Genomic DNA, 23,307 nt, shown 5'->3' with positions numbered 1-23,307 from the left:
GGTTTTCCCTTCTCCACTGTACCTCAATTTATATGCCTTTTCATGTTTCTCCAAATTACTTGGATTGTTTCTTATTTCAAAACATCAAGGAACCTGTGATATTGTTCAGGAGACTCAGACCTTTGCCCAACTGCATCTCCTTCTTGACATAGGATATCTCTATCCCAAGCTAAGCTCTTACTCTCCCTCTGCAGACCCCCAGAGCTAGATCAAAAGAGATAAGAGATGTACACTATTCTACAAACTTTAAAGAACTATATAAATGTTTGTTGTTGTTATACCTGAGGGTGGAGACCAAAAAGTAAATAAAATTCCCTTTGCCCCCAACAAAATTTTAAGGCATAAACTTTACAAACATTATTACATCCTCTGGGATCTACAGAGGGGACAGTCACTTTTCTGGGGGCATTCTAAGCTAGAAAGTCTGAGTTTCTAGACAATATTAGATACAGTCATATTTTTAAACTAGGTCAGAATACCAAAAGAGAACATTCATTGTCTTCTGTTTCTCCAGCCCTTTGAGATAGAAGGAGAAAAGTGTCAAGACAATAGGGGGAGGCAGCACACTTAATTCAATAAGCATTTAGTAGTATCTACCATATATAAGAAACAATGCTAGGCATATGCAGACAAAAGACAAAGAAAAACAAAATGATCCTTGTCCTCAAATACCTTGTATTGTACCGGGAGAGTTAGAGTGGGATTTTAAATCTAAGTTTAATTTCTTAAAGAATGTTTAAAATGGAAAATTCCCCCAAATACAGATTTAATCTGTTGTTATGTGCAGAATTTATTGAGGGTCTCGATCTGAAACACAGCGGAGAGAAAGTAAAATTGGGGAACACTAAAGTGAGATGTTGAGAAGCCAGACCAAAAAACACTTCCCTCAAAATGAAGGAACTATTAAGACAATGCCCAGAATGGACAAGATTTGACAGCATTGCTCCCCTCCAACCCCTGCAATACACCACTGATGGCAACAAGAAATTGATAAAACATGTTTCTGTAGGTCGAGTTACAGATATTGTCCAGAGATCTGATCAGGCATTCCCGTTTCCTTGATCCTTCTCCTCCCACCCTCCTGAGCAAAAGGTCCTCAAATTAGAAATCGGATTCAAGGTTGTGGTAGCCTCTCTTTCCAGGAATAAAGTCCCCATCCCACCCCACCCCACCCCCAAGAGAGAAACAAAAAACATAGCAACCTGGCCCCTGAAATATACAAGGAACTGAAATCAAATCCTCTTAGATTAGTCACTTAAGTGAAATCAGAACAATTTACTTTTATTTCTGTCTCAGCTCTGGCCTTGACCACATTATTCTATGTTTACCTCATCCCACTGATGTATCCCAGACCTTCCCTTCCCCAGTTTCATTTACTCCCTTCCCTCCTACCCCTTCTCAGGAAGCCAGTTTCCCTGAACTGAGTCCCCTCAACTGCTTAACTCAAAGCATGTTCCCCTCCACCCCCGGGCCATCCTCCTCCATCCTCCCACCCCCATACTTGTGATTCAATTAGCGACTGGCCTTGATAATCACATTCCCAACACAATTCTGAAGGATGTAATCCATATGCCATGAACCCTAAAAATAAGGGTCTAGGACTGGAGAGAAGAATGAGATTCATGCACTATCCATCTGGAAGCATTATAAAAAAGCATCTTCCTATTCTACTGTTCCCACAAAGAAGGAGCCTTCTTACCTTTGCTTATTATGTGCTACTCTAATGGACAAATGGGTTCATTGACAATTTAATTATAGTAAAACCTTTGATTCGCTTATTTATTATCTCCAAAAGAACTTTAAAGATATTAACCTAAATAAAGCCAGGCCTTGTATTGCTATAATGTGTATTTTAAAGTTTTAGTGTCAATGTACTTTGATTATTTAGTTGTATTAACAGCCAACTACAAGCTCATCCATGACCTAGAAACTGTAATTCTTAGTATCGTCTGCCCCCTTTTCCACCATTCTGCTATCATTATATGAAAAGAAGGGGGCCACCCAAACAGGGCTCACTAAATGAAGGCCATTTTGTATTATTCTTTATTCTTGGCTTGCCACAGCCAAGATCACATTGCCAAGGTACCAGCTTCCTGTGATAAGCCTCTCCACATTTAACTCATCTGTTCTTTAGGGAGCAGACTTGGTCTGTTGTCTAGGTCATACTCAAAGTCTTTCCAGCAATGGTAGAAACTTTCAGAGTTCATGCTCCACTAGCAGAGCATTCAGGACCCCCGGTTGACTCCATGTCATGATGAAACATTGGGGGAGGCCCTTGTCAGCCTTTGTTAGTGACCAACAAGTGGGCACACTACTGTCAGAGCTGAATCACTTCCATCTTGGCATTCTCACTATGACTGAAAACAAAAGAAGGAAGGAAATTGTAGCTAAGTTGAAGGATGGCTCACAGATAAGACTAAGAGAAGCAAAGAAAGGAGCTGACAGAGGTTGTTTCTTTTGCGTATGTAGTCCCATACTATGGACTATGGAATGTACTTTTGAAACATGTATGTGTTATGTCTGGTACGTAGTGAAACATGTTGTCACTGTAGTATCCTTCACAGGTGATGCTCCATATAGTGCCATGTCTATTGTGTGTCCTTTAAATATGCCCTTGTTTTATTTCAGTTTCAATGGTACTGAAGGTTGGTTTCCTAAGACACCAGGAAAGTCATCTTTGTTTTCACCATGTTCTGACATTTATGTTTATACTGTATATTTGCAGGTTTTAGATTTGCCCCAGATGATCTTTTCAAGGGACTGTAAAATGCTTTGATCCACGGGAGGAATGTTGCCCCAGCCCCAAAGCCCATTGGTATGGGATTCTCTCCTAGCTGAAGATAACTGCCCTACCCTATGTGAGGGGTGGGGCAGAATTGGTTAGAGCAGGAGAATTTCAGCCTTCTTCAGTCTTCTTCCAGACTCGTTAAGCTTCAAGTCACTTCTGGATTCCAGCTTCAAAAAAATAAAAGATGGAAGAGGCCAACCTTATTTCATGTAGCTGAAGGAGAAGACTCTAGGAAGACATGAGAGGAGCTGGTAATCTCCTCTGTGGTGACCTCTTAATCATGTCTATCTCCCCAGCTTGCTACACTAGGGACTTTGGGGAGTTTCCTGTTGCATGAGATTTAAAGCAATCTCTTTTGGTTGAGCTGAGTTTTCTCACTCTCAATGCAAGAGCTCCTTCACTCTGTATTGCTTGACATATATTCTTCTATGCATACCTTCTCTGATTTCTGTTTTGCTATTATTTGAATAAATAAATATTCATTCTGCATGTTCATTGCAGAACTGGTATTTGGTAGGACATACAGTTTGAGGTCCTACTTCCCCCCAGTAATGAGATGGAGATTACAACTCAAATTGAACCTGATCATATCCCTTGGACTAAAAATATTTAAGGGAGCAAATCAATATATTTCTAGTCCAGTAGCCCCACTCTCTGAGTTGAACAGATTCGTAGCCTCTGGCCCCAACTTTCTGCTTCATCTCCTGGAAGGAATGAAAGTCTCCCTTGGAGAAGGATGAAGGGAAAAGGGTCTAGAGACATCTCTTCTGCCTCCCTTCAAGCCACACAGCAATCCCCCTATGTTACAAGAGGAAGAATAGCCCCTCTTTACATGTAGGCTTAGATAGATAGATCAATAGACAGACAGACAGACAGACAGACAGATATTTGAGTGACACAGCTAAAAGATTATCAAGTGTTATTCAATGGTGAAACAAAATCTATGGCAGATATAAACTAAGGAACTTGGTGTGGGGGAAAGGGTGCTGAATTTGGATTTAGATAACCTGGTTTTGAATGCCTGTTTCTTAACTCTGTATGACCTTAAACAAGTCACTTCACTTCTGTGAGACTCTGCAAAATGAGGAGCCTGGGCTGGATGATCTCTTAGCAGCAGAGTTGGATTCAATGTATGGCTAAAAACTACAGTAAATATTACTTTAATGGGATTTGGTCATTTCATGTTACCATATTTATGGGTATTTGTAAAGAGACCACCATGAAAATTGCAGCATATCTGCCTCACCATCTATAGCAGAGCATGAAAAGGTAAAGAAATTTTAGGGAGAATTCAATAAAACCTCCAAATTAATTAATATATACTTTGGTGTTTAGTGACTTCAATGAGAAAGTGGGAATGTTGTGGGAATGGTGAGAATTATATTAAAAAGAATAGTTCAAGAATTTAAAAATGAGAGATGGCAAAGACATCTCAAAACTATTTATTGTGATTTTTTTTAAACAAAGTATTGGTAGGAACTGAATATGGTGGGCACCAAATAACAGCACACACACAAAAATGAAACTGATTACATTTTAACAGACAGGAAAAGACTTGTTTTTGATGTTGCGAGTCACTCCTGAATCAGCTGTCTGTGTAGACTCAGACCACCAACTTGTCAGATCAAAGATCAGAATTAGTAAAAAGCTAGAAGAAAAAATAATAATGAGAAAAAGATATGGCGCACAAGTGAAACAACTCAATCCTGAACAATTTAAACAAGTAATTGATAATGAAACATGGATAACGAACAACAGAAATAACATCAACATCAATTAAAATAATTTTATGCAGAAGTTAAACTGATGGAAATCAATTGCCATAACAAGGAGACCCAAAGGGTCGAATGAGTGCCTTAGTCAGCAAACACTTAACTTATTTCCTGAGTAGAGAAAAGTGGTGGCCAAAGGGAACACCAATTTAGAATATCACCTTGCTTGTAAAATCTTATGAAGAAAGATCATAGGATCATATATTTAGAGCAAGAAGGGACCTTAGTGGCCAATTCAAATACTAAAAATTATTTAATATAATTCCTTGGTTTTCTTCACCCCTGGATTCTCTATCTAATGGCTGCAACTTCAGAGTGAGAGGAACCAATTTCTTTTCACTCCATCTCCTACTACCATCACTGGGGACTTCAATATTCATAATGTTGATTCTTCCAATACTATGACCTCAAAATAAATGGTGATTGATCGATTGATTGATTGATTGATTGAAATCAAGGCTCAAAGTTACTGGCCCAGGGTTACACAGCTAATAAGTTTCTAAGGCATGATTTGAATCCAGGTCTCCCTGATTCCAAGTCTGGTGTTCTGCACCTATATATACCATGCTGCCTCAAGCATAGACTGATTGTGAACAAACCAGATGATGAATGCTTATGAGCACTATCACCTCATAAAGTAGAGGAGCAGCTGAAGGCAAACTCAGTTTAAAAAACTCAAGAAGAGATCGAACTAATAGGGCAGGTCAAAAAAGAAAATGGAAAAGAACAAGGGAAAATATGAGGAGAGGAGAGGAGAGAGGAGGGGAGAGGAAGGGAGAGGAGAGGAGAGGAGAGGAGGGGAGAGGAGAGGAGAGCAGAGGAGAGGAGAGGAGAGGAGAGGAGAGGAGAGGAGAGGAGGAGAGAGGAGAGGAGAGAGAGAGGAGAGGAGAGGAGAGGAGAGGACAGGACAGGACAGGACAGGACAGGACAGGACAGGAGAAATTTTCTTGAAACCAGATTAAGGTGAAATTTATTTAATCTAATTCTTTGATATTCTTGACGCCCAACAGCATATCTGAGGACTGCAACGAGAGGAGCTAGTTTCTTTTCACTTCATCCCTTACTACTATCACTGGGGACCTCAGTATTCATATTGCTGAGTCTTCCAAAACTATGACTTCAAATTTCTTTTGTCTCATTAACAACCCCTCTATGTCCACCTCTCTTTAGCCTCCAACTAGCACAGTCACACTTCAGATGTCACCATCACAAAGAATTGCACCACCTTCAAGATTCGGAAGTCTAGAATTCCAATCTTCAACCACAATTTCTTATACTTCTACCTCCCCCATCTCCCTTACTCCAACCAACCACCCCACCCCTTCCCAGCCCAACTGTGATTTTCCCTTGACTCCTTGCCAATAGCAGTTTCTCTCCTCATTTGCCTCCATCCACAGTCACTACTCCATGGCTAGTCACTTCCTTGCCTTCCTGACCCAACGTTCTTCATGTGCTCTTCCTCAACCTCCAGGATTCCTTGATTCTTGATTTCTTATTTCCCATGTTAGAAAAGTCACAAAGTCTTACTGACTTCACTATCTACCAATTCACAGTGCATAATCAAAAATGGGTTCTCACCGAGTTCTGCAAATCAGCCCTCATGAATTCCCTACCTCACTGCCCACAGCAATGATTTCAAACTGTTCCTTCCTCCTTGGTTCCTCACAACCCACACTCAAGCCAAGCAATCTACTTGCTTCCTAACTCCACTGAGCAGATCCAGGTCATTCAATATCAACTCCCCTTCTTTACACCATAAAACTTATTAGTATCTTTGCTCATCCTCTTTGTCTTCCTTTTCCTCAGAAGCATCCTCACTCCTTGACATCTTTCTCCAGGACCTTGCTTCATCAGCCATCTTCTGTCAGGCATCTTCAATTTCTTCCTCTCTATTTTTCTCTGTCTACATATATGCTCAATTCCCCAATTCTTTTTTTTTTTTGGAGGCAATTAGGGTAATATGCTTTGCCCAGGATCGTACCACTAGTAAGTGTCTGAGGCTGGATTTGAACTCAGATCCTCTCGAGTCCAGGACCACTGCGCCACCTTGCTGCCCTTACACCCTCTGGCTGCACTACTCTCCCCGCCATTCTAATAAATCATTTCTTCAATCCAAATTCTTTCCTCTTTTTCTTTCTCTGAAGTAATTTTTTAAATATATTTTCATTTATTTCATTAAATAATTGCCAATTAAATGTAAAAAAATTAACATTTATTTTTTTAAATGTTGAGTTCCAAATTCTCTCCCTCCCTTCCATCCCTCTCCCACCCCTTGAGAAGGCAAGCAATGTATCTGAAGTAATTTTTTATTGATATCTTTTGTCATTATATCGTCTACATTTAACAATGTATCCATTCCCTTTCCCAGGGAATTAATAATTCTTTATAATAAAGAATGGGAAAGTCCTCGATTTCAACATTTTTTAGGTGGGGGTGGGGAAGGTGATAATCTTATAATGCTGAGCTTTGCTATATAGTTCAATTCTACATCACTAGTAGGTGCAGTGGTTGGAGTGCAGGGCTTAGAGTCAGGGAGATTTGAGTTCAAATCCAGCCTCAGACATTTACTAGCTGTGTGACCCTAGTCAAATCACCTAACCTTTCTGGGCTTGTGTTTTCTCATTTGTGAAATTGGAATAATAGCAGCATCTGCCTCCCAGAGATGTTGTGGGGATAAAATGAGATATAAAGCATCTCACACACAATAAAGTGTTATCTAAATGTTAGCTATTATTTTTGCTATAAAATTCTATCCTTTTTGCCAGTTGAGATATCCTTTATTCTTGCTTTGCTATATATCAATGTGCCTTCCAGGATGAAGATTTCATTTCTTATCATTCCATTCTTTTACTCAAAATTTCCACCACCTTCTCCGTGCTGTTGATTTCCTAGATCAATTTGTCTTTTTCTGTTTTTACACATGATAGATCTCTCTCATTACAGATGTCAGACCATTCTTTATTGAAGCCCAAGCCTCTTTCATTTCCTTTAAAGTCTGCTTTTCAACCAGTAGGATTCTAGCCTCTCTCCTTCTCTTCTCAGGCCCACCAGTCTTTATCCCTCTCTTCCCAATTTCTAGCCTCTTTTCCTTTCTCTTCAAGGTCCCCAGGCAGCTAGGTGGAGCAGTGGATAGACTGTTGGGCCTGGAGTCAGGAAGACTCATTTTCTGAGTTCAAATCTGGCCTCAGACATTTACTGGCTATTGTGACCCTGGGCAAGTCACTTAACCCTGTTTCCCTCAGTTTCCTCATCTGTAAAATGATCTGGAGAAGGAATGGCAAACCACTCCAATATCTTTGCCAAGAAAATGCTAAAAGGGGTCACAAAGAGTTGGACACAACTGAAGAATGACTAAACAACATCCCCTATCTCCCATCCTTCCCTTCCCAGTTCCCTACCTCTTCCCAAAGCCCCAGTCTTTGTCTGCTCTCAGTCTCTCAGTTAGTAAACAAAAATTTGTAAGTGACTACTATGTGCCAGGTGCTATGCCAAGTGATGGGGAGTCGAAGAATGGCAAAAACAGCAGTCCCTTCCCCCTTTCCCTCATGCCATAAGTCCCTCCTGCTCTCTCCCCAGCCCCTATCTGTCTTTTCTTCCCAAACCTCTAACCTTGCCTCCTTCTATGAAGCACCCTATTCCTTCTCTCCCTCCCATCAGCTCCTCATCACCAGTATTCCTTTTAGAAATCCTCTCTCCCCAAAGTCCCTGGCTCTGTCCCTTTTCCCCATAATGCACCACCTCACCAGTTCCCCAAGTTCCCCAGTGCCTATCCCTTGCTCCCAGCACCTCATTCTCTATCCCTCTTTCCTCATGACTTCATCACTTGGACCCCTCTTCCCAGTGCCCCAGTTCCTAATGCCCCCTGCCCTGAACATGCTCCCTTGTATACAGCCCTGACTGTATGAATTTCTTTTGTCAAGGCTGTGTCTGGCCACAGAATCTCACATTTGGAACACATTTGGCACACAGCACAGAATCCATCCAATCCAGGGTATCTTAACTTTCTTTGTGTCAAGGACCCTTTGGCAGATTGGTGAAGCTTATGGACTCCCTTCTGAGGAGGATTAAAAAAAAACAAATGCATAAAATAAAACACATAGGATCACAAAGGAAACCCATTATTTCAAAATATAGTTACCAAGATATTTTTTAAAGTTCATGAACCCCCAAATTCAGAACCCCTGATATACTCCAGATCTTACCAAGAATTCCCCCTACTATATCTATAGGAATACATCCTGCAGCCTTCATCTGAAGACCTAAAGGAGGAGGGTGGAAAGCAGGGCAATTGGGGTTAAGTGACTTGCCCAAGGTCACACAGCTAGTAAGTGTGTCAAGTGTCTGAGGCCAGATTTGAACTTAGGTCCTCCTGACTCCAGGGCCAGGGCTCTACTCACTGCGCCACATAGCCGCCCGCTTTTCAAGAGCTCCAATTATTAGCTTTTATTTACTTCAAAGCTAACTCTGTATTTCAGTAACTTCCACTCATTTCTCCTAGACTAAGCAGAGGAAGTCTAAAGCCTCTTCATAGGACAGTGCTTCGAATAATTAATATTTTAAGGTAGCTATGATATCTATCCTAAGCATTCTTGTCTTTAGACTACACATTTAGTTACTTCCTTTAACTTGGAACAGTTCCACGACACAGGGAATAACAGTACATTGTTGGACCAGGAATCAGGAAGGCTTGAGTTCAAATTCAATTTCAGATGCTAACTAGCTGTGTGACACTGGATAGATAACTTGACCTCTGCCTCAGTTTGCTCATCTGTAAAAGGGCAATAACTGTAGTACCTACCTCCCAAGAGTATTATAAAGCTCAGATGAGATACGCATAATGGGCTTAGCACAGTGCCCGGCACAGATACATTCTTTAGAATGCCTGTTTCCTTTCTTCCTATCCTCACATGGCTCTCAAGAGCCTTCAAAATTCTGGTCATCTTCTTATGGACACTAGAAAGCTTATCAATGTTTTCACAAAAATATTAGGCACAGAAATGAACTCAATGCTCCTTCATCCCTCTCCAGGCTGCAAGGCTGACTCATCCGCACAGGACTTTCCCTGCTAGGCCATAGGAACCTCTCCACCCTGGAAGTTCACTCTACCCACGGGTTACTTCTCATACTGGAAGTCCACTCCACCCTGATGGCCTCTCCCTTTGACTGTGTGATTCCTTCCACTTAAGGAGGAGGCCCAGGGCAAAGATGTCCTCATCCCTCTCTAGCCTGCACTCCTCATCTTCACAGGACTCTTTTCTTTCTTTTTAAAAATGCCACTATCAGGAGCAGCTAGGTGGCACAGCGGATAGAGCACCAGCTCTAGAGTCAGGAGGACCTAAGTTCAAATCCAGCCTCACATACTTGGACCTAAGTTCAAATCCAGCCTCACATACTTGATACTTATTGGCTGCATAACCCTGGGCAAGTCATGAATTGCCTCACCAAAAAAATATCACTGTCACAACCCCTCCTGTATTCTTTGCAAACACTTTCTATCTGTGTCTGTCTGTCTGTCTCTTTCTCTCTTGGTGGCCAGTCAATCCTACTTCATTACTGGTCTTTTTTTCTCAACGTAGCTTTTAAAAGTCTAAGTCAGTTGTTGAGTTCCTTGTGCATCCACATCAATGTCTTTAGTTAGCCCACCCTTTTCCTCCTCAATAAAACTGTTTTCTGTTTTTATCTTCAGAATTTGATTCTTGAGAGCTTTCCCATCCCTCCTGGGTTGACTTGCATTACAAAATTTTAGGCCATAGGAGTCTAACTATCCTTTCTATGAACCCTTTGAAATCTTGTCTCCTAAAATCTATGATAAACCTCAGCCTATGACCAGTATTTCTCTCCTCTATCAAAAGATTTAAGAGGGAGCAGTTATTTCTCCACAAATTCTCTTAGTTTCTACTTTAGCAACTGAATCTTCCTCATTAGCTGGAAGCAAGTCCACAAAAGAAGGGCTCTGCCTTCACTTTCTCCACCTTTTGAAGAATGAAATCATTTTTAAAAGCCAAGAATTTATTAGCTGCTTTCATTTGGCAGAGAGTGAGCTCCAGCAAATGTCCACATAATTAGTGTCCCCCATCACTATTATATCATGCCTCTGTGTTCAACATGTGGTATGTTTCCTGAACTCCTCATCTATTTCCTCCTTCTTTCCAGATGGTCCATAGTATACTCCCAAAACAATACTCCCTGTTTCCCCTGCCATCAATCTACAACTACATGCTCTCCACCATGTTTCCCCCCTCAGTTCTAATATTTCCTCACATGAGTATACAGCCTTAATATATGAAGTTATTCTGTAACCCTTTTAAAAAAAATCTTTCTTTTGAATATGGAATGCCCTTCCAACAGCCCTATTCTGATCACAAAGCCCATCCCACTTGGAATAAACAATTCTTGTGAGGTCAAATCCTTGCATTTGGGTCTCTAGTTCATCTTGCTTATACTTTGCATATTGTCATCTGAAACAGACAGAAGTTAAGTGACTTGCCCAGGGTCACAGAGCTAGTAAACATCTGAGGCTGGGTTTGGACTCAGGTCTTCCTGACTCCAGGTCAAGAGCTCTATCCTCTGCACCATCTTGCTTCCTATAAACAGGGTCCAAGTCCTGGCTTTGCCTACCTGTATGTCCTTGGGCAAGGCACTTCTCCATTTTGGATCATAGCTTCCTTCAATATGAAATGAAAAGTGTGTGACTAGACGATCTTTAAGGTAACCCCTAGTTCTAAATTCTATGAATAATAATACAACCAGGTCTAAGACTCTGCCATCCTGACTCCAACATTGCTTCTCAACATTGCTACTCAATCTTTTCTTGAATTTCCATATATTTATATGTGTTTAGTACAAACATGTTGTTTTGTCTAATAGAATGTAAGCTCCTTGAAGGTAGGAACTAAATCTATTTTTTTCTTTTCATCATCAGTACCTAGCATATAAGTAGGAATTTAATAAATACTTGTCAGTTGAATGACTCCTATAATTATATGTGTGTGTATACATATACACACACACATATACATAGAGATACACATATACATACACATACACATGTATACATGACTATTAACCCAATCACTATGAAATCTCATTAGGCTCCTTTTATCTCTGCATAGCCTGATACCTTTGGCTGGTACCTGGTACCCTGCTCAGGGAGAAGCAATGTTGGAGTCAGGATGACAGAGTCTTAGACCTAGTTGTATTACTACTCATAGAATTTAGAACTAGAAGATACCTTAGAGATCATCTAGTCACACACCTTTCATTTTATATTGAAGAAAGCTATGATCCAAAATGGAGAAGTGACTTGCCCCAGGTCATACAGGCAGGCAAAGCCAAGATTTAAACCCTCTTTACAGGAAGCAAGATGGTACAGGGGATAGAGCTCTTGACCTGGAGTCAGGAAGACCTGAGTCCAAACCCAGCCTCAGATGTTTACTAGCTCTGAGACCCTAGGCAAGTCACTTAACTTCTGTCTGCCTCAGTTTCTTCATCTATGAAATGGAGATAATAGTCCCTAACTCTCAGGTGTATGTGAGGATATTTGTAGGAGTGTTTTGCAAACCTTAAAGTGTTATGTAAATGCTAGCTATGACTGTTTTCCCTCTGGTTTTAAATCCTCTCCTCTTCCCATACTACCATTCAACTCAAAAGGTCTTAATGAGTATTTACTTTGTGCCCAATCCTTTTCCAAGAACACAGGAAAAGCTACAGTCTCCTTCCTGAAGGTCACCACTTCTCTGAGCTAAGTTTCTTCCTCTATGAAATGGGGCATTGGTGGCGGACTAGCTGCCCTCCCAGGTTCCTACTAACTCTAAATCTGTGGGCTTTTTAGAGTAGAACAATGTCGTCAGCTCCAAACACTAGAGCTTTGTTCACTATGAGCATGGGTCCTTGTCCAGACTTTAAAACAGAATGGCATACCGGAAGAATGGTGGAGTCCTCAACACAGACAGGGAAGCTAGACTTTACCAGGATGAAATGCCTAGAAGCTACCAATTGCTGGGCTGATCAGCTGCCCTACTCCAGGTGAAAGCTTAAGACTTCACCTGACTGCTCCTACTCCTGGCCTAGATCCTGCACTAAGGGACCCCATGGAGCAGCAACTCCAGAAATTCTGAAGTCCGGTGAAGTTCAGAGTACACACAAATGGCAAGGAAAAAAGAGTAGGGGGTGGGATATGGTGAGGGAAAGAAAACTTTACCAGATATCCTTAGAGGAAATGCTGGCAAAGACTAAACCAGGCTTAGTCCACTGCTCAGATTTGAAATTTAAAAATGCAAGAGGCATGCATGGGCCATAAAATCCAATTAAAAACCACTTTAATAATTAGGAGTTAAAAGAGAAAGAAGGAAGAGGGACTATTCGTGTGATTTTATTGGTATAGGGAACTCTCAAGAAATAACAACAATCAGCATTTATATAGTGCCCACTATGTGCCAGGCACTTTGCAAATATCATTTCATTTGATCCTGACAACAGACTCAGGAGGTAAGTGCCATTTAACCTCAATCTCTCTCTTTTTTCTCTCTTTCTCTCCCTGTCTCTCTCTCTGTCCCCTTCCCTTATCTCCCCCTCTATCTCCCTCTTTCTCTGTCTCACTGTTTCTGCCTCTCTTTCTCTGTCTTTCTACCTCCGACTGTCTCTGTCTCTCTGTCTCTCTTTATCTCTCATCTTTCTCAGTCTGTCTCTGTCTCTCTTTCCCTCTCCTTCTCATGATGATCTGTTATCTGGGCAACTGAAGTTGTTTCTAAAGCAAGCTTCACAAGTGCCAACACTGACCAAGAAAGAAGAAAGGTAAGCCAGAGAAGAAAGTTATAGGATAGAAGTTAGCCCAATAGGCCCCCCGCCCCTATTGATAAGCATGTACTATTGATAATAGCTCAGGTGTTGATGACCAGTGGGAAGGAGTATTTAACCCAAGTTCAAGCTTTGGAGGTTAAATTCCAGGATGCTATTTAAGCTCTGCAACTGAGTTCATACACTGTAAGTACACCAAAGGAACCCATCAAGAGTGGTCAGTTTGCTCCTCATTACCCATGGGGTCAGGCTGGGCACCTGTGCTCTGGGCACTAAAGAAAAGAACAGAATCTTTAATATAACAGAAACTTTTGTCCTACACACACGCAGCAAGAATCAGTGAAAGGTGAAGGGGTACTAGGGCAATGACTCTTCCAGGCCCATTTCTCTAGAATTCATAGCACAACAAGCTGAAGTGGGCCCTTAATAGTCCCTAACAGCTAAGCAAGTAGAAGATAGAATATGGAGAGCATCAGTAAAGTGGGGGGAAAAAAGATGGGCAGATCTCATTAGTTAATTCAGTTTCATCTTGTTTCCTCTTGTCTCCGGGCTTGTATATTGTCTGCTTCTGTCTGCTAAATAATTTAAACCTTCCCCCCAAAATAGGGACAGAGAGATTAGTTGGCAAAGGAAATAGAGGGATGCATCTGGCGAAGTACAAGGTGAAATGAGGTTGGGTTGTCTCATTAGAAAATTGGACTGCATTTTCTGCTTTGTCTCCTTATGTATATTAAATAAATTAAGCCTCAACCTCCAAGTGGGGACGGAAAGCCTGGAGTCAGAGGATCATAGAATTAGAGCTAAAAGGGGCCTTCCAAAGGTCACTTACGTCTAGTCTAATCCCTGCTCCCCTCATTTTGCAGATGAGCAAAATGAAGCTTGGAAAGGGCAAGTAAGTTAGCCAAGGTCACAGGAGTGGTAAGTACCAGAGCCAGGGTTCACTCAGGTTATAGATTTAGATGGGGCAGCTAGGTGGCACAATGGATAGAGTGCTAGAGGCCTGGAGTCAGGGAGACTCATCCCCATGAGTTCAAATATGGCCTCAGATACTTACTAGCTGTGTGATTCTGGGCAAATCACTTAATTCTGTTTGCCTCAGTTTCCTCCTTGTAAAATGAGCTGGAAAAGGAAATGACAAACCACTCCAGTATCAGGACCCAAATGGGGTTACACAGGATTGGACACAACTAAAAAGACTGAACAACAACAACATAGATTTAGAGGTGGGAAGGACTTTTGACATTGTCTAATTTAGTGTTTTTATACAGGACCCAGAGGCTGTTAAAGAAATCCTCCAGTCAAATGGAGGAGAACTCTCCTCTTTACCAGGTGGCTTCCAAAAACTTTTCACACTTAATTCAAGGCCCTTGATTGGGGCTGATTGAAAATGGGTTCTTATCTAATTAAGTCAACATAGCTTAAAAGGGTTTGAGTGTTAGTGACCTCACTCTGTAAGGTAACAGAGAAATGTGTAACAGAGAAGAGTTTCTAATATAAGAAAGCAAATTTAACCTATAGGGGACATAGAGATTTGTTAGGGTGGGAGTCATCACTGAAAGGTTCTGAAAGGTTATACTTTATTCAAAAGCAACAAAATAGGTCAAAAAGAGTGACTTTTAATCAATCAGATAACAAACATTTATTAAATACCTACTATGTGTCAGGCACTGTGCTAAGTGCTGGGGATACAAAAAGAGACAAAAGACAATCCCTGCCCTCAAGAAGCTTACAATCTAACATTGGGGGGAGCCAACATACAAACATATATCTACAAAACAAGCTCTATACAGGATAAATGGGAACTAATCAAAAGAGGGAAGGCACTAGAACTAAGAGGGGTTAGAGTAGGCTTCCTGTAGAAGGTGGGATTTTAGTTGAGACCTAAAGGTTGTTGCTTTTGTGGTTGCTCTGTCCTTCCTTCTTGAAGAGGACCAATGACATCATGAAGGTGATGTCTTGACTCGTGAGTGAATTAGATACAAGTGGGGCAGAGGTTCGCAAAGTTATCAGCCTCATCAACAGCAATGGCCCAGGATGCAGTGGGTGACCTTGGCCTTCCTAAATTAACATCTTCTCCACATCTTGGTCTGTCTGATGCCATGCCCATTCAATGACTGAGGGCTGGGTAAGAGTTGAGACATGAGATGGTACAGTAGTTGTTAGTATTTTAAACCATGATGGTAATAAGCATGTGACTGGAGGAGTTATTCATTTTCTATACCTGACTCCAACTCAATACTTCTCGGAGATAAGCCAGGGAGGTCAGTAGTTGGCGTGGAGCAGGGAGAGCATCCAAGGCATAGCAGACAGCCAGAGAGAATGCCTGGAGCTACGAGGCCTTTTCTGTGACTGACAGCAAGCTCTAGCTGCCAATTACAGGTAAGATTTAGAAGAAATTCAACGTGTATCCCGGGTGTGTTCAAAGGATAGCCCCACGAATTTGTTTAACTTAACTAGAGAGCATAAGGAACAAACTCTGAAGCTGTTAGTGTTATACTTTTTTTTTGGAAGGAGATCAGAGAAACCCAAGCAATATTCTGGTTATGTCTGACCACTCAATCCATCATGCCATGTTGCTTTACTATGGGAAGGGTTGAGATCAAGGGCACAAGTAGAGGGATTAGCATTAGCAAGGAGAAAAACCACCTTTCCCTCTGAGGCTGGAGCAAAGAAGGAAAGAATGGGTAAAGTTGGGGAAGGACTAGGACACTTACAATAGAGATAGTAAGAGAGCTCATGATGGATGGCTTTAATTTTCATAGTAAAGATGACCCTGAGCAAGTAACAAGTAAGCTCTACTTGTTTCTTCCTTTGTAAAATGGGTATATTAATAGCACCTACCTCCCAGGGTTATTGTGAAAATAAAATGAGATAATATTTGTAAAGAGCATTGCAAAACCTTAAAGTGTCAAATAAATGCTAATTTTTTGTCATCATCATCATCTATTAAGCTATATTGGGATGAGAGTAGCACTGGTGGCTTGAGAAGAGATCAAAATGTCTGGAACAGCTACTGGAGGTTGTCAATCAGAAAAGAATAAAAAAAATGCTTAGTGGCACTGAGAGCCGATGGGATGGGATGGGATGGGATGGGATGGGATGGGATGGGATGGGATGGGATGGGATGAGATGAGATGAGATGAGATGAGATGAGATGAGATGAGATGAGATGAGATGAGATGAGATGGGATGGGATGGGATGGGATGGGATGGGATGGGATGGGATGGGATGGGATGGGATGGGATGGGATGAGATGAGATGAGATGAGATGAGATGAGATGAGATGAGATGAGATGAGATGAGATGAGATGGGATGGGATGGGATGGGATGGGATGGGATGGGATGGGATGGGATGGGATGGGATGGGATGGGATGGGATGGGATGAATTTTTAGTGGACTCAATCAGGACAGTTGTTGACTTCCTTCAGCAACTGAGGAGTTAGAGTGGAGAATGAAGATTGTAGAAATGACCTAGAATTGGAAGAATGTCAAGAGTGGGAGGCAAAAGGAGCAAGGGATGCAAGGCCCATCTGGCTAACCATAAGGTCCATACTTCAAATCCAGAAAAGTAAGGACAGAGCATGGATAATAGACTAGGAAAAAAGGAGGGTGAGGATAAAGGGACTAGAATTCATGGAGGATGAAGAATTGGTTTTAGGGATACTGGGACAGAGTCCTTTATGGAGCAGAGAGAGAAAGACAGGACATTAGGTTCCGGGAGGAGAACTTTAGATTTCAAGGTCATTGAGGCAGAACAGGGGTGTAGTAAGGTCTAATGAATGACTATGGTTGAGGTAGAGTAGAGATGGTTCACAGGAACTAAGGAGATTGATCAATTGGGAGGCCAAAAATGTTCAAAGAGACATCATCAATATAATGATTGAAGTCTTCAAGTATGAAAACAGGAACTGGGATAAAAAGGAAGACTGTGAGTCAGATATTGAAATCCTTGAGGGAAAAATAGAAGAGTAACCTGGAGCAAAGATTCTATACTATTCAAATATGTATCCACTGCGTGTCAGTCACTGTTTGAGGGCCTAGAGATACAAAGAATAAATCAGACAGTCCCTGCCTTCAATTGGCTCACATTCTACTAAGGGAACCAGAGACAGTGATATTAACTGAGGGAACAAATCTCAACAGAAAAGAGAATTATGAATAATTGAAGCAGACTGAAGGAAATGATAGTGGGGAACAAGGGTGTGCTGATGATTTCTTCTCCAGATCCAGTATGTGTTAAGAGGAAGAAAAAGGGGTACAGGAGGAGCAACCATTACTGGAAAAAGCAGTCAAAGATGAATCATTATGTAGAAAAAGCCAATTTCCTATGAGCTAAAGATGGAAAGAGTATGAGAGAAAAAGATCTAAGTTAAAGAGGAGTTCGTCAGTGTTACTCAAGACCCAGGAAGATGGGTCTCTTCCACAAAAAATTCCAGGCCTCTGCAGAGCCAGGCTCAAGCAGAACCAGGTTCAGTCTTGGAATTTTGATTTTTAAAAGAGAAAACTAGGCCTTTTCTCTCACTCCTAGGCTATTATACCTGGACCCCAAAGTCCTGGAGAAAAATCTCTTAAATAAAGCTCAGGAATGGCTCCTATCTATGGTCTCTCTAATAGGGATTAACAGAGTCCTTTCTAAAAAAGTCACTCAATGTACAAAATCATAGCCTTCAGGTAGAGGAAAGTTATATATTTCCTCCACCACAAAAGAAATGCTTAAAATGCAAAAAAAAATCATAAGCATGCATTAATACATACTTAAAACATAAACTATAACCTACCACTCGTACTCTGCTCTCCAGGGAGGTAGGAAAGTCTCTCAGGAGACTTGTGGGCCTGCTGAACAGATTTCACTTTCCTCTCAGTCTGCACTGTTCGTACAAGTGTAAGTCAGATCTTCCGACTGATGATTCTTTCTCCTGATCCAGTGTGTGTTTAGAGGAAGAAAGAGGGGTACAAAAGAAGGAGCAACCATTACCAGAAAAGGTAGTCAAGGATGTTGTTGTCATTTGTCCTTCGTTCTAGAAGAGGCCTCTGATATTGGGGAGGTGATGCCCATAACATGCAGGTGAACTGAATTTAAGTGAGGGAGGGCTGTGCTAGGTCCCAAGCCTCACTTTCTCCTTAAATCCAATTCACTTGCATATCATGGCATCACCTCCCTGATGTCATGGTCTTCTTCTAGAATGAAGGACAAACAAAAACCTCTGAGTAGAAACAGGAGCTGCCCCAATTGGGGACTCAACTGGAACTAGACAGTTGGCAACACAGCTTCCTTCCTTCCTTCTTTCCTTCCTTCCTTTCTTCTTTCCTTCCTTCCTTCCTTTCTTATTTCCTTCCTTCCTTTTTCTCTTCTTTTCCACATAGGGTATCATATTCTTTCTTAACTGTGAGTGCTCTGTCCAAAGAAATATAAATTTTCGACACTGAAACCTTTTTTCCTTAAAGACCTCACCTTAAACCCAATTCACTCTGGCTCTCATTGATTGACCAACAATAGATCCCAGGCCAAGCCCCACTTGATCACTGTTTGGGCCCTGATTGCCTCAGAGTGAATGTACATAGCAATTGTTCCTGTTTCGGCCAGAAACCCAGATTGATTTCTTTTTTGACTTGGTAAAGAGGCCATTCTCCGCCTCATTTCTTACCTAGTGTTAATCACTGAATGGGTGTCTCCTCAGTCAAACTGAGACCTGTTAAAGACTGTAGCTTAAAAAGGCCAAGGTCTCCTGCTTCATCCAGGGCTATCTCCATTCATCTCCATCTATATCTCACCAAAGGACCCAGTCAAGGATGAATCATTACCAAGGATGAATTATTATAGAAAAAGCCAATTTCCTGTGAGCAGAAGATTGAGAGTGTGAGAGGAAGAGATCTAAGTTGAAGAGGAGTTTGTCAGTGTTACCGAAGCCCCAGGAAGCACCCTTTGCAGACACAGCTTGGAGCAGACCCAGGTGCCAGCTGGAGCCTGTCTTGGCCTTTCTCAGTCCTTCCAGATGCAAAAAGGATCAGGCCAATGGTTATCACCTTCTCTGAAAAGCTATGTAGTTTCAAGAATCGCTTCTGACCAGGCGACCATCACCCACCTCTGGATTTCTTGGCCTCCCAAAATCAAGAGGAAGTTTCTGGTTGGGAAATGTCCATTTCTCAGGATTGCTATTTATTGACCTAGGCTCAGGGAAAGAAATACAAATCAAAAGAAGCAGTCAGGGACTCAAGATCCCAACTGTGCCAGAATGCTTGTCTTCCTAAAGGCACTCCAATAATTGGCATTTTCCTTTTTTGTAATCTTTACAATTCTGGTAAGTATAAGGTAGAATCTGAGTTGTTTTAACTTGCATTTCCCTAATTATTAATGATTTGGAGCATTACCTTTCCTTTTTTTTTACTTTTTTTTTTATTCTGAATTTAACAAGTACCAAAAGAGACAGAGACAGAAAGTGTAAGAGAACATTTCCATATACAAAGTATAACAGAGGATTATCTCTATTACATACAGCTTGCTTTTCAAATTATATAATAAATTCAACATGTTACTTTCAAAGTTGTCTTGCTTATTTGTGTTTCTGTTTGAACTTCATCCTGTTCTATGAATTTTTAAAAATGCTTCAATTGCTCTTTTCTTTTTCTTTCTTCTTTTTTTTTTTGGCAACTCTGCCACCGGCTCCTTTCTCCTTCCCAAATCCTCTCCAAATTAAAAGGAAAAGAAAAACACAGCTCTTATAACAAATAAGCATAGTCAACCAAAACAAATTCGCATGTTTTCCATGTCTGAAATGTATATCTCATTCTCTACCTTAAGTCCATCAACTCTGTTGGGAAAATTGGAAAGCAGTCTAGCAGAAATAGGGCATAAGCCAATATCTTATACCATTTACTAAGATAAGGTCAAAATGGATACATGACCTAAATATAAAGGGAGATAAAACAAGAAAATGTGAAAAACAGAGAATGTATTACTTATCAGACTTACGGATAGGTGAACAATTTATAAATAAACAAGAGATAGAGAGCATTGTGAGGTGTAAAATGAATAATTTAGATTACATCATATTAAAAAGGTTTTATACAAACAAAACCAATGTAGCCAAGATCAGGAGGAAAGCAGAAGATGGGGGGGGGGGTGGGAGGGTGGGCAGGGAGTTTTATAGACAGTATTTCAGATGAAGGTCATATATCTCAAATATATAATGAATTTTTTCTCTTTTTTTTTTTGGAGGGGGGAAGGCCAGTGTAATATCAATTAAGTTGGGACTTTTTTACTATTTTAGAATGATAAATTAATTAAGTGTCTTTGAGTCTTACTAGGGGCAAAGCCCCAGGGCCAAACCTCTATCTACTAGGTGCTAAGCTTATGTGGGTATGAAGCCCTCAGGGTCCTAAGGGGAGTTGCTAAAACCAGAGCCAATAGTAGGAGCCTAAGTTCTGGTCACTCAGATGAAGGTTGATGATAGCTAAAGAGTGTATAAAAAAAGAGAACAGAGCTATTTGCCAGGGCTCTCACTCCTGGTGGTGCACTGATGTGGAAACTTTGGGCAGCTGTAGTTAAGAGCCCTCCAGCTTGTAAACCCTGATGTTGGGACTTTGTTAAACCCTGGTAACTATGCAATGAGATTTGAATCAGACAAGGTCTGTCTGTTGATGTCTGTAATTTGTTTGTATTTGCTCTGAAGTTCAGGATGCTGGCTTTTTCCCCTGAACTAAGTGAATGATATTTGTATGTTGGATTAAACTGAGATTGTTAACCCCTTAATGTTACTTTCCTTAGTAAAACAGATCAAAGAACATGTGCTAGCAGCATTCTTGTTGTTGGGCTTGTGTTGGTCTTTCACCCCCGCAGCAGCTGCTAGCTGAATTGTTGCAACAGCTGGGCAATTGGGGTTAAGTGACTTGCCCAAGGTCACACAGCTAGTAAGTGTGTCAAATGTGTAAGGCCACATTTGAACTCAGGTCCTCCTGACTCCAGGGCCAGTGCTTTACTCACTGCACCATCTAGCTGTCCTATATAAAGAACTTTTTCAAATCTATAAGAATACAAGTCATTCACCAATTAATAAATGGTCAAAGGATATGAGCAGGCAGCTCTCTGAGGCTCTAAATCATTAAATGCAAATTAAAACAACCTTGTGATATCATTTTACACCTATCTGATTGGCTAAAAACGATAGAAAGGGAAAGCAACAAATGCTGGAGAGATGCGGAAAAAGTGGGACACTAATTCACTGTTGATGGAACTGTGAACTAATCCAACCGTTTTGGAGAACAATCTGGAATTATGCTCAAAGAGTTATTAAACTGCCTATACCTTTTGACCTAGCAGTACCACTGCTTGGTCTATTTTTGAAGATAATTAGGGGAAAAGGAAAAGAACTTACCTCTTCTAAAATATTTATAGCAGAACTCCTTGTAGTGGCAAAGAACTGGAAATTGCCGAAATGCCTGTCAACTGGGAAATGACTAAACATGTTGTGGTGATAGAATATTATTGTGCTATAAGAAATGATGAGCTCATTGAGTTTAGAAAAAACATGGAAAGACTTGCATGAAAAAATGAGGAATGAAATGAGCAGAACCAAGAGGACATTGTGTACAGTAATAGCAATATTGTTTTAAGAATAACTTTGAACAACTAAGTCATTTTGACTATTACAAATACCCAAATTAACTTCAAAAGATCTATGAAGGAAGATGCTATCTGCATCCAAAGTAAGAATTGATAAATAGGAGTGTTTACAATATGGTTATAGTATAGTATGCATAGTATGATTTCACATGGTAGCCATCTCTAGGGCAGATGGGGGGGGTGGGAGAAAAAAAAGAAAATTACATGGCAACTTTATTACATATTTAAAAGGAAAAGCAAATTGTACATAATAGATTTGCAGTTTCATGTAAAATCCTCTTTTTTTCTATCCCATTTTGTTATGGAAAGGTTTGTTTTATTTCTTAAGTTCAGAATTTTTAAAAGGGGCAGGGGGAGTATTAGACACAGATCAAAACATGTAACATCAGGATACTCCAAAGGTGCAAAATAAGTATTCATCAAGTTAAAAAAAAAAGAACTTGGAACTAAAATTGACAAAAAAACTGGCAAGTAGCACACTGCATCATTGGTCCTCTGGAGTGGTGGTTCATCATTGCATTGGTGTAAATTCTTAGGTCTTTCAAAGTTTGTCTTTACAATGTTGCTATTACTACATCAATTATTCACTTGAATCTGCTCATTTCACTTTCCATCAGTTCATACCAGTCTTCCCAGGTTTCTCTAAAACTACTCCCTTATTATTTATAATTTGCATTATATTATTAGTATATCATAATTTATTCAGCCATCCCCCAATTCATGGGCATTCCCTTAGTTCTTAGCTCTTTGCTACAACAGAAATAATTGTTAATTTTTTTTTTTTACAGATGAGTCTTTTCCCTCTTTCTTTGATCTTTTTGAGGTATAGGCCTAGAAGTACAGTTGGGCCAAAGGGTATATGCAGTTTAGTGACTTTTTGGGTATAGTTCCAAATTGCTTTCCAGAATAGTTAGAACAATTCACATCCCCACCAACAGTGTACAAGGGTGCTTGTCTTCCTGAACTCCCTCCAACAACTGGCATTTTCCTTTTTTTATCATCTTGACCAACATTAGGTAGAACCTGAGTTGTTTTAACTTGCATTTCCCTAATTTTTAATGATTTAGAGTATTTTTAGTAGCTGTTGATAAATTTGATTTCTTCCTTTGAAAACTACCAGCTTATATCCTTATTTAGCAGGGAATAACTGTCATTTTATATACATGTGTGTATATGTATATGTATATACATATGTGTATGCATGTACATATACACACACATATACATATATATATATAAATGTACATTTAGAATTAGTTCCTCATCTATCTTTGATACTGGACCTTTATCAGAAAAACTTGCTGCAAAGATTTTCCCCCCTGTTAACT

This window comes from Trichosurus vulpecula, chromosome 3 (assembly GCF_011100635.1).
Source record: "Trichosurus vulpecula isolate mTriVul1 chromosome 3, mTriVul1.pri, whole genome shotgun sequence".
Taxonomy (NCBI): Eukaryota; Metazoa; Chordata; class Mammalia; order Diprotodontia; family Phalangeridae; genus Trichosurus; species Trichosurus vulpecula.
Note: the sequence above shows the minus strand (reverse complement) of the source record.